The 12542-nt window shown below is 40.6% G+C and overlaps 1 long non-coding RNA gene and 1 pseudogene across 2 annotated transcripts in view; both read left to right on the top strand.

Annotated features, from left to right (window-relative positions):
* Positions 1-12542, top strand: part of LOC119233022 (uncharacterized) — a 58495-nt gene that overhangs the window by 1478 nt on the left and 44475 nt on the right. The gene's annotated exons all lie outside the window — the stretch shown is intronic.
* LOC119233020 (RNA-binding protein PNO1-like) lies at positions 7663-9152 on the top strand (annotated as a pseudogene).

The raw sequence follows: 12542 nt of genomic DNA on the forward strand, positions 1-12542 counted from the left end.
GGAGAGTTCACCCCCTCAAGGATGCTTTATCTAGCTTGAGTTATTGTGGAACTGAGGTACAGTTATGGAGATGGAGAAAATGGGAGCAGAGAATTATTTGTTTCATTTTGGACCCATGTAGTTTGTAGTGTTTTTGTGACATCCAAGTACAAGTAGAAATTAAGTTAGATATTCAAGTTTGAAGCTCAGAGGGGTGGTCTGGGTGAGAAATACCGCTTGAAAACCCTGTGAAAAGCAGATATTTTATTTTATTTTATTTTTTAAAGAGGCATGTATTTTATTCATTTATTTATTTTTATTTATTTGTTTGTTTGTTTATACATGCACTGGGTACAGTCAGAAGCACGGGAGGGTGAGGGAATTCACCAGAGCCAGAGCAGGGAGCAGAGCAGGCAGAAGGACTGAAGTACACTGCTGAGGGGAGCAGCGGGCGGCAGGAGAGGTCTGTGCGCCATGTGGGACCCTCCTCTGGTGGCCGGGGAACAGCCGGGGATCGAACCCGCGCTGCAGAGGCCGCGGGCAGCTTCGCAACCCAGCGCTCAACCGCTGTGCCACTGGGGAGGCCCAAAAGCAGATATTTTAAAGAAGAACCATGCCCACATGTTGATGGAGGATAAGAAATATCGATAAGGAGGAAGCTGACAAATGTTCAGAGGCTTAAGTCCTCCAAGTGTTGGTAGGGAAAAAATGGGGAGATGTTAGGAGTAGAGAAAGAGGAATATATGGTGATTAGAAGCAGAGACTGAAAGCAGGAGGCAGGTGAGATCAATAAGTCAGTCATATCCTATGCATGGGGTTCATGGTGAGATAAAAATGATAAGGGAAGTGAAGAGGAGGATACCTGGAATACTAGAGAAAGTACAAGATACAAGTCAAAGAGTAAAAGGTGAGTAAGCGGGATTAACTATAATCACAACTAAAGATCAACCTAGTACTTGTGGCTGAGGAGACGACCACAAGATCAAGGTAATTCAGGGGTTATAGGGTGACCATAACATAAGATTGGAAGGTAAAAGGATGAGAAGGTAGGCAGGGATGAAGGCAATTTTGAGAATGTGTAATCTATAAAAAAAACAGGATTACATTAGTTGACTTTAGTGTCAGCTTGAAATGGACAAAACTCTGCTTATAGGATTTTAACCTAGGTTGCATAAAATGACTTTAAGGACATTCACAAACCCTCTGAAATTGTTTTCACATGGTTTTTAAAATGTATTTTTCTGCCGAAGTAGTTATGAGTAGTTCTGTCAGTTTTCTGTAATCCTGACATAAAAAAAAATGAATCTGGTGAATGGAGCAAGACAGAGGGTAACACTATATCTAAAAAGGAAAGGAAATTATGTCAAAAGGAAACCAAAAATGAAAGCACCCATGGGAGACAAAAAACAAATAAATAAAAACCACACATACACACACAAAAACAAGTGGCCAGTGCTGTGCCTAACTAAGGGAGAAGGAACCCAGTTCCATCTAACCCAGACACTTGTACTTTCTGTACTCCCACACCTGTGTGTGCTCCTCATGCAGAACCAAACTTGGGAGTTGGTGGACCTATGTGTGCCTTGGAAATGCTCACCTGCAACACTAGTGTTGGTGCCAACACCACAATCCATCCAGATGATTGTGACTGAGGTTGCAAAATGGCAGGCAGGCCTAAAGACCTTTTTAAAATCTATGCTATCTGTGGGACCATTTACAGGATGTCCGAGTCAGATGACTCCATTCTCCAATGTCCAGGGCCAGTGTCATTGTCTCAAAGAACACCTGGTTGAAAAGGATCACAGATGTGGAATATTTGTCATAAATAAATAGTAACACCCCTCCCAAAAGAAACTTGCCTCTGTTATAGTGAAAATGGTCAGATCAGAATGTAATGCTATTATTCCTTTATAACTTGTAACTCATTCCCCTCATTCTGACTCCATATCCACCATATACACTTCTGTTTCTTCTCACCAAGGACAGAAGCTATGGTTGGACATAAGAAAGAAAGTGCTCCCTCTAACAGACTTTTTGTCATTGTAAATTGACATCTTGCACGCCTTGTAAATTTTTTTGTTTGTTTGACTCAACTTTCAGCTCGGAATTCAAGCATTCTGAACTTGTTATAAGTTGAGTGAAGGTTTAATACAGGCCCATGGGAATTTCATCAAAATATCACATTATGGGGCTCTTCTAAAAAGTCATCTAGCTGTCTTCTCTTAACAACCCCTTCATCTTCAGAGGGCATGTATTTTTAAATTGCCCTGCCCTTTCTACTGAAACTACCTACAGAAGGAACATTTTTAGTGCAAATGATCATGAACTGTCTCCCTCATGAACAAGAGTAAAGGAGTGTCTTTTATTCTTTCAGTTTAACTAAATAAATAAATAAACCTAAGCCCCTCCATGCTCCACCCTACTTCCAGTTCCCTTAAACTGAAGAAGCCTTTGGTTATGCCCCAAGACTATGTGTGTCTGCAGGGAAGAATAAATGATCTAGTCCCAGGGAAGTCAATGGAGAGAGTTGAGGGATGACAAAACTAATAACTAATATTTAATGAGTTCTTAATGCTTGGCACTGTGCAAAGTACTTTATCTTAATCCTCTACCAACTTCAAAAATGAGATATTCTTACTGTACTGTATTTCCATTTTATGGACTTTAGTCACATAGCAGCAGAGCAAGATTTTAAACTAAGTGATCTGCTGGAGCTCATGGATGACCAACTCACTATACTTCTGCTGAAGACAGAGACAGACTCTGAGATCCAGGGAATAGTTTTATACATGAACTTGTCTGCTATAGATTGAATAATGCCCCCCCCATATCTAAGTATATTAAAATCCTAGTACCCAATACCTCAGAATGTGACCTTATTTGGAAATAGGGCTATTACAGATATAATTAGTTAAATTGAGGTCATACTGGACTTGATTGGGCCCCTAATCCAATATGACTGATGTCCTTATAAGAAGATGGCCATGTGAAGACAGATAAACAGGGACAACACTGTGTGGACACAGAGGGTTGGATCTATGTATCTATAAGCCAAGAAATGTCAAAGATTGCCTTCAGGCCACCAGAAATGAAAGAAGCAAGGAAGGATTCCTCCACAGGCTTCAGAGGGAGTGTGACCCTGCAGTCACACTGCTTTTATACTTCTCCATAACTGTGAGGCAATAGCAGGGTGCTGTGCTTAGTTATAGCAGCCCTAGGAAACTGATTCACTATCCTTCTTTCTTGTACCCCTGGATGCCAGATGGTACAGGCAAATATGAAGTCACTTGGCAGGTGATAAAAGGAAGCTGTCCCTTTCCTTCCAACTGGACCCTAAGTGCCATGGCCTCACAGGCAGAGCATCCAAGTGACTATGGTTATGGGGCCTCAAATAGGCACCTCCCTGGCTCTGGCATCAGCACCATTACATGCTTCTAGGAGAATTCTCCAGCTACATATTTAAGATCTTAGTTCTGGATGTATGGTGGTGTCTGGCAGGGTTGTGACTAGCCGTTTCCCAGTGCTTTCTCCACTCTCCAGCTTCTCCCAGTGCAGTTCAGTTTGGAAGTAGAACCTAAGAAACTGAAAGCAGCTTCAAGCGGGTGAAGTCTATCTAAAGTCAATTTAGGTTCTTCAACTACAGCCAAGCTCATGCATGTAGAGAAGCAATTAAATCATCAGAAATGTTACCTGCCTCATTTTACTCCATGGAAGGTATCTTTTTCTGGATCAATGGTTGGGATCCCTCCAAGAGGCCACCTAGCAATGCTGGGTGCCTGTGGTGGGTATTTGAATTGTTTGGACTCCGTAAGAAAACTGCAGTAGGCCTCTGTGGTGAGGTTTATAATCTGTCGTTGCAATGCTAATTTAGTTAGTTTGCATACTGTGCACCATTACAGATGGGATAGCCTGAAACAGCAATACCCAGAAGTCTCAAATAACTGCAGGGAAACAGAAACTTCCCTGAGGATGAGACATTTGGTCAAGGTGACCCATCTCTAATAGTGGTGGGGCAGAACACATAGCATTATGGGAGTAGGAAAACACTGCACCCAAATTTTCCGTTGCCCCCCAAACTCTACATACTCCATACCATTTCACTGAAACTATTTGCTTACTCTATTCTAAAACCTGGCAAGTTTCTTAGTAACCTTTGTCCTTGATCAGCACTGCAATTTCCTGCAGACTAATATTTTCTACACAGCATTGCCACTAGCCTATACAGTAGCATTGTGCAAATTAGGCAATAGGTGTCCCTCCCCTGAGACAGGCACAGCCACGTTCCAGACTCCGTAGTGAGCAGAGTGCAATAACACAGCCTGGATTTCAGCCACCACTTGCCCTTGGGCTGGATATACTCATAGAGAACACAATGTACACAACCCTCCATGATATCTGCACAGTTGGGAGTGAGTCTTAACAGAGCTAGGACTGTTCTACCCTGACTCAAGCCAGCCAACCAGACCTCTGGGGATCCATGCCCCACTGCAATGGCTCTACTCATTTCTTTACTGCTAAAGCTTATTGCCTAGCTCTGCACAGGTACTTTAGAAGTCCTTGTAACCTCAAGTAAAGGTTACCTAGCATCTCAATATCCTCATCTGTAAAATATGGATAATAATAGGAGCTACTTCATGTGGTTGCTGTGAGGGTAAATGAGATCACCCATATAAAATACTTTGTGCAATGTTAAGCAAAAGCTACCATTCCAATTCAAGTGTTTTAATCAACCAAGAGCAAACAAGATTCATTCAATGACAGTGTATTAAACAAGTATTTTGTGCCAGGCCTCATGTATGATGCTGTGGTTACCAAGGTGAACAACCCCAATCTTGTAGGGAAGGCAGACATGTACATATATAAAAGCTGAGTGCAGTGGGATCAGTGTGTGACAGAGAGAAGTACAGAGTTGGGATGAGAGGTGGTAAATGTCAGTGAATTTCATTCTCTTTATGTTAGGGTGAGGGAAGACTGAATGTATCATTGCTACTCTTTCTGCATTAGGCAGTCACCAAAATAAATTGCTTCAATTATTTTATTGTTGCATACCAAACTACCCCAAAACTGAAATGACCCAAGCAACAACTGATTGTGAGCTCATCAGAATGGCTTGTTTCTGCTGCACATGTTGTTGGAGGATCCAAGAAATTGGTGTCACTCCCATGTCCATTGCATCACTTGCAATGTCTGAAACAGCTCAGGTGGCTAGGCATTTATTTCTCCCTCCTTGGGGTATCTCCAGCATGGAAGCTGGACCTTTCTATATAGTAGTTTTGGGCTCCAAGAGCATGAAAACTGAAACTGCCTTAAGACCTGAGACCCAGGCAACATCCCCCATGCTGCATTCTGTTGGTCAAAAGAAGTCATCAGAAAAACCCAGATTTGGGCCCCCCTGGTGGCGTAAGGGGTTAAGATGCAGCCTATGGAACAGTCCTCAGCCACTGCAGCATGAGTTCGATCCCTGGCTGGGGAGCCACCCACATAGTGATGCAGACCTCTCCTGTCTCGCCTGCTGCTCCCCTCGGCAGTGTATTTCAGTCAGTCCTCCTGTTCTGTTCCCCACTTTGTCTCTGGTGAATCCTCCCCCCCCCACACACCTCTGGCCTATACCCCAGTTCTTGTATGCATAAAGAAAATCTTTATTTTTTAATATTTTATTTTATATAATTCTTACATCATTTTTCATTTTTGCACAATGTATGCACTATCATTTTGGTTATATTCCCCATGCAATTGCACCCCACCCCTTATTTTGACCCTAGTCATTCCTCTCCCTTTCCCTCCCCCACCACAGTCTGTCTCTGGTTTATAGTCGCGTGTTGATTTTAATTTTTACTTTGTATTAATTAGTCTTTTTCCTCGTCCCTTATTTAGGTTTTCTAAATTCCTGCTATGAGTGAGACCATCCAGTATTTTTCTTTTTCTTTCTGACTTATTTCACTGAGCATGATCCCTTCCGGCTCCATTCATGTTGCTGCAAACTGCATGTGTTTATCTTTTTTGATTGCTGAGTAATATTCCATGGTGTATATGTACCACATCTTCTTGTTCTTATACCCCAGTTCTTGTATGCATAAATAAGAAAATCTTAAAAAAAAAAGAAAGAAAGAAAAACCCAGATTCAAGGGGAACATCACTAGACCTATAGGTAGGAGAAGGGGCAGAGAATCAAGATCTTTAATCTACAGCATCTACTACATTCCACTTTATAGTCAATTTATGACTTGGGTGGCATCTAATTGGTGAGATTCTGTGGTTGCTTCAGAAATCAGTGGTGTGAAATGCAATGTGGTATAGTGGTAATAAAATACAGGGTCCAAATCCTCATTTCAGTACTGACTTGCTGAAGGATCCTTGGGTAAATTACTAGCCAAGGGTAAATGAGAAGCCTTTCTTCCCATTTTTTCCTCTTCTATAAAAGTAGGGGCAGTAAGATCTAACTTCCCAAGGTTATTTTGAGAATTTGACAGAATACAAGGGAAGTACTGGCACATGGTAGGTGAGATCATTGAACAGGGCTGCAAAGCTATTTGTCGGTTTCTTGCCTTTCTTAAGTAAGGTAATATAACTGGTAGATTTAGAGTCATTTGTCCTGTCTGTCATGTGAACTCCCAAGAGACCTCTGCTATTGCCCACTCCCCCCCACACACACAGTAGCATTGTGCTACTATAACTAATCAAAATATCACATTATGGGGCTCTTCTTAAAATTCATCTGGCTGTCTTCTCTTAGCAACCCCTTCATCTTCAGAGGGCATGTATTTTTAAATTGCACCCCCACCCCCCACTGAAAACCTCAGCAATTAACCATGGAGTTGAGGCATGGCTTTGCAAATTTGTTCACCCTTTTAGAAAACAATTTAGTAATCATTAACAAGAGTCATAAAAAACGTTTTTATCCTTTGACCCAATAACCAGATTTCCAGAAAATTATCTCAAGGGAATTAATTCAAAAGAAAAGCAAAATCCATACACATCAAGTTCTTTATCAGCATTTTCTCTAGAGCCACTGAAAACAGAAATGGCTTAAATGTCCAATATTGTAATGATTAGCTAAATTGTGATACAAATAAATACTGGATGGAATATTATGCATTTCCTAAAATCACAATTATCATCACTATGTGATAGCATGAAAAAAACTTTAAAAATTAAAATAAGTGATACATTTGAATTCAAAAAATGTTTCTACGTGAACTAGGGCTAGAGACACAAACAGAAAAAACATTTCCTTGGGAAGTGAATTTGAAGTTGATTTTTTCAAATAGTCTGTATTATTATTTTAAATCAAAGAAGAAAACTTTAGAGAAAGTCATATTGAAAAATAGCCTATTAAAAAAGAAAGGTCATATAGTAAATGCACGGAATAAACTGCAGTGTTTTAAAAAAGGACTACTGCTTAAGTTTCTCCCTGGAAATTTTAATTCAGACAGCCCCTGGCAGGGCCCTGTCATTTCTATTTTTTTCAGAGTTCCACAAATGATTTTGATGTATGCAAGGGTGAGACCCAATGAGATAGATACTCATCCTTATCCTTTCAAATGATCTAGTAAATGTTACCTCTGATCAGAAATAGCAATACAAGGAAATTTTACATAATTAGAAGTATTTTCTTTAAATAAGATAATGTTCCAGGCAACAGGGTAAATCTTGCCAAGAGAGCCTGGCCTGGTGAGTGTTAGTTAGAACCGGAAGCCCTGCTGGACTGGAAGTTCCTGGGGATGGAGACAGAGATGGAGTTACACAGCGCAGATTCAGATGCACCCAGGTCACCTGAAAGGGTGGCCAGCGGGTGAAGAATCAGCAGACAGAGGAGATGGGGATGCTGGGTGTGTGGACAGGAAGAGACCCCGGTGACAGAGAGGTCATCTTCCCACCCCTCTAAGGGATGCCTTCCTGGGTGGAAAAGAAGAAACAAGGAAAATACCAGTTTCAGCTAACAGACGCACACCCTTGAAAGAGAACTGGATGAAGATATTTACTCCTATTGTGAACATTAGGGACTTAAGATACGTCTTAACTTCAAACTGAGAAGTGTAGAAATCAGGGCTTGTAAAGAAACCAAGGATGTCAGTGCTCTGACAAAAGCAGCTGATTCTGTGAAAGTCTTTATTCTCAGGTTTCAGGTGGAGGACACGCTGGCCCTCATTAGGTTGGATGACCACCTCCTGGAGTCTTCTGAAATTACAGATGTTAAGCCCCTAAAGGGATACCACCTGCCCAGGATGATAGTAAGAATCTCTGGCAAAGGAGAAAAACCATATTCACCATATAGAACGTGGCACAGACGCGAAGAGTTTTGGCAGATATGAAAGTTCACATCCTTGGCTCTTTCCAAAACATCAAGGTAGCAAGAACTGTCATTTGTAACCTCTTCACGGGTAATCCTCCATCAGAGATTTATGGCAGTATTGGAGCTGTGGCTAGCAGAGAAGCAGATTGATTCTGACTTCAAATCAGACTTTTTATCTTGTCTTTGGACTCTCAAATAAAAGACTTTACCCCTCTCCAAGTGGTCACAAGAAACCACGTAGAGAATTTTCCAGTCACTTTAAGCCTTGATCCTTTCTTCCAGTCAGCCAGAAGCATAAACAGAAAGGAAATGTTTGATAGTATTCATAATCAACAGCTTTGAGGATAACTTAAATATCAAAATTTTGTACTATATTATACGTATGTTAAATATAATTTTTCACTTTTTTCATCTTAAACCACATGTAGCAGTTTGCCTAGTTTATAATTCATTTGGAGGAAGACTTTTGGCTTAAACAGTTGTGTGTGGATTTGTATGTTTTTTGCTTATAAATTTACAACCTTATAAATTTATAAACACTTCCCTGTCACCTGGAATTAGAGAATGATCTCAGAAAACATCTCTGAATCAACACCCTATATTGAATACTGGATGATAGTCAAATATTTTATAGTCAAATCATAAGCAGCAGTGTGAACCAAAAAGACTGGTATTTGTATCTGTTTTGCAGTTTGTAAATTTAAAATCAAAGATCTATAGCACCAGGTTGATGTGAGGAGAGTTACTTTTCAAAGTATTTCATGAAAACAGTCAAACCTTACCAATGCTGGGTTTATTTCAAGAATAGTAAAGGTGATATATGGGAAAAGATTTCCCTCTAAGAAACTACAGTGCTCTCTGCACATATAATATTGTTTTAACTAGGGGAAAATAAATAATATTCATTCTTATGGGTCTTTTCTATTTTCATTTATTTAGTTGTACTGACAAATATGCAGGCTCTGTACATAATCCAGGACAAAGAAAGGACAGCTTTCTATAAACACTTGCGGTTCTGTACAATGTAAGAAAGAAAGAAAAAAAAACCTGGCATAAGAGCTGATGACCTGCAGTTTTGCAGGAATAGAAATAGAAGCAGAAAATAAAAGGCATCTCTATGCCAATCAAAAGATATTGATAGAATTACAAGGACCATCTCTTACTGTGACCAGCTTTGGGCCTTTGCTGAAGAACAAAAGTAGTGGGTAGTCTCATGAGATGTAATGTGGGTATTTTTCTTTCTTTTTTAATGCTGGCATTAACTCATAGGCAGTCATTGCTAAAGACTAGCAAGTAGAAAAGGAAGTCCAGTAGAGCCTTGTCCTATCCAGCTTGACTTCTATAGGATATATAGTGAGAAACACTAGATTCTTTGAGAAAATCCTGGAGTTAACTAATCTTCGCGGTTTCCTGTGAGCATCATTTTCCACGTGTTCTCTTTATAAAAAGTAATTCCTCGGGGGCCTCCATGGTATCACAGGGTTTAAAGTCTCAGCAATAATAAGCTATCCCCAGCCACTGCGGCATGAGTTCAATCCCCAGCCACTGCTCCCCTCAGCAGTGTATTTCAGTAGTTCCGCCTGTTCTGCTCCCTACTCTGCCTCTGATGAAGCGTCTCACCTGCCTGCACCCCGCACCACTGGCCTATGCCCCATTTCTTGTATGCATAAATAAATATAAATAAATCTTTTTTAAAAAGTAATTCCTCAGGGGCCTCCCTGGTGGCGCAAGGGGTTAAGCACCTCACTATGAAGCAATCCGCAGCCTCTGCAGCATGAGTTCGATCCCTGGCTGGCCAGAGAGAAACCCACATGGCGAGGCAGACCTCTCCTGTCTTGCCCGCTGCTCCCTTCAGCAGTGTATTTCAGTCAGTCTGCCTGTTCTGCTCCCCACTCTGTCTCTGGTGAATCCTCTCACCCCCTTGCATCTCTGGCCTGTACCCCAGCTCTTGTATGCATAAATAAATAAAATCTTTAAAAAAAAAATAATCCCTCAAGGGTTGGAAGATATTGCTTATAGAAAGGGATCCCATGATAAAATAAGTTTGGAATGCAGGATTTAGCCACATTACAGAGATTTCTTGTAGGACTTCTTAGGGCCTCTGTGAATCTCCAAGAAAAGCATCTAATATAAAATATGAAAACCATCTCTTGATTGATGGAGCACACTTTGCAAAATATTTCCATGGACCTTATGATTTTCAGTAAGAGTTAAATAAATATTAATTGTAAAAGCAGGAGAAATTAATATGGGGTATTATGGTGCTAGATTCATATTTATTTGGATTTTTCACCCACGGAAAATTAAATTTTATGTGAGAATAGGAAATAATATATGATATTCAAGAGCCTCTCCCAACAAACCCTTAGAACTAATGAAAAGTTTTTCTAATGTTCCCAGACATGACATTAAAAAAAAAGTTTTCTATACACCAATAGAAAACAATGAGAAAATTTAACTTAAAAAATATCATTTACGGTAGGACCAAAGTATACAAGGTGTTAGGAGTAAGTCTAAATAGCATGGCCAAGGCTTTGATGGAGAAAACTTGAGGCCTTTGTTGAAAGACATAAAATAATTGCTAAACAAATGGAGAGATTACATGGCATGTTTATGGTTGGGGACACCCAGTGTAATAATAATGTAGTTGTCTCCATCTTTCACCTCCTTTACTTCTAATCAATACATTTTTCTCTTTCCACCCCTTCATTCTCTTCTTAGAATATCTAAAAACAAAAATGGTACCCACTCATTCATTATCAGAATGTCTTCTGTCTGTCTTAGTAAGACTCTAGGGAGATGTGTTTTGGATCTCCATCTAAAGATGCCCAGTAATATCCTGGTGGTTGGTTGTAAGGTTTGCAGTAAAATGCAAAAAGATCTTAAAGAATTTAAGTATAGTATCAGATTCTGTGAGGGCCTATACTATTGATTTGTGTCTTCTAGCCACTGGATATATTTTTAGATACCTTAACTAGGAAAATACTGTGCTCAAAATTGCCTAATTTAATTTTACTAAATGGGATATATTCGATGTAAATGGAGGTAGTTTTGTGGCTCATAACATCACTCCCAGAGGCCACAATTATGCTACATTTTCCTGTGATAATAGACTCAACCTCAAGCCATGGAAGTGACACAGGCTTGATTGGCTCTAAAGTGACCCAGGCTGCAGTGGTTCTAATGCCTCACTCCTCTGGTCCTGCCAGTACCAGGTGGTAGACACATGACCCAAGCCCAACTGTTGAATCTTTCCCAAAAGAGAGAATAAAACTAACAGGAAAAGAGCAAGAGAGATTAGAGGCCAATAGTTTTTGAACCACTGGCTCCAATAACCTCTTCACTTTCATGGTTGAGTGTATCAGACAGTAAACTTCCCCCTTCTTTTTCTTAAATTAGTTCAGTGTGGCTTTCCTTTTCTTTAAACAAATAATTGTTACAAGTAGGCAGGTGGAAGCTTCTGTGCTTGAATATCCCATGGGTCTCCACAGGCTACTAGCGACAAAGTCAGAGGATTTTTAAAACAGGGAAACAGAAATGCTACAAATTATGGAATAAGGAATTTATTATAGGAAGGAGACCTTACTCAATGGTGGGAGTTGCTGGGGAAGCAAAAGTACAGGAGGAAAATTGGGGCTCAGAGGAGAGGTCACCATTTCATCAATCTGAGAAGCTAATAAGCACATCCAGACCAAAATGGGGTGGCGAGGTGAGGCTCATGGCAGGTCTCTTTTGTGCCTCTCGGTAACTACTTCCTTTGGTAATCACTATCATCTGATGGTGAGTGGGGGCTGCTGCCGGATAATAGGGTCAGCAGTTATAAAAAGCGCTGGATCAGGACCACAGGAGAGTGGGAACCCAGGGAACCTGCATCTTTTGGTGACCACTTCTAGCCAGAGCACCTTCAGAGTACAATGCTGCTGCTTCACCTCTACATTCCCCACCTTGTGCACATTCATCTTTTGGTCAACACCTACCTGGAAAGCATAAAGAGGAGGGGATTTTGGGAAATGTAGATCTCAAGTTGTTCAAATCGACAGTTCAAATTGTTATAAATTTTATCCGGACAGCCACATATTAAGAACTTAAGTTCCAGGAAAGAAGCAGATGCCACAGCCCTGACTTGTAGGATTCTGCAACGATCTGACTGACCCTGAGGCTCCAGTAGCTCGTATTGACCCTTTTTGCTCACTGTAGGGTAAAGAAAATGTCAGGCTTTTCTGCCCTCCCGCCATCAGGATAGATGATGGATCCTTGAGGTCCTGAATGC

This window comes from Talpa occidentalis, unplaced genomic scaffold (assembly GCF_014898055.3).
Source record: "Talpa occidentalis isolate TD23 unplaced genomic scaffold, MPIMG_talOcc4v2.1 talOcc4.7, whole genome shotgun sequence".
Lineage (NCBI taxonomy): Eukaryota > Metazoa > Chordata > Mammalia > Eulipotyphla > Talpidae > Talpa > Talpa occidentalis.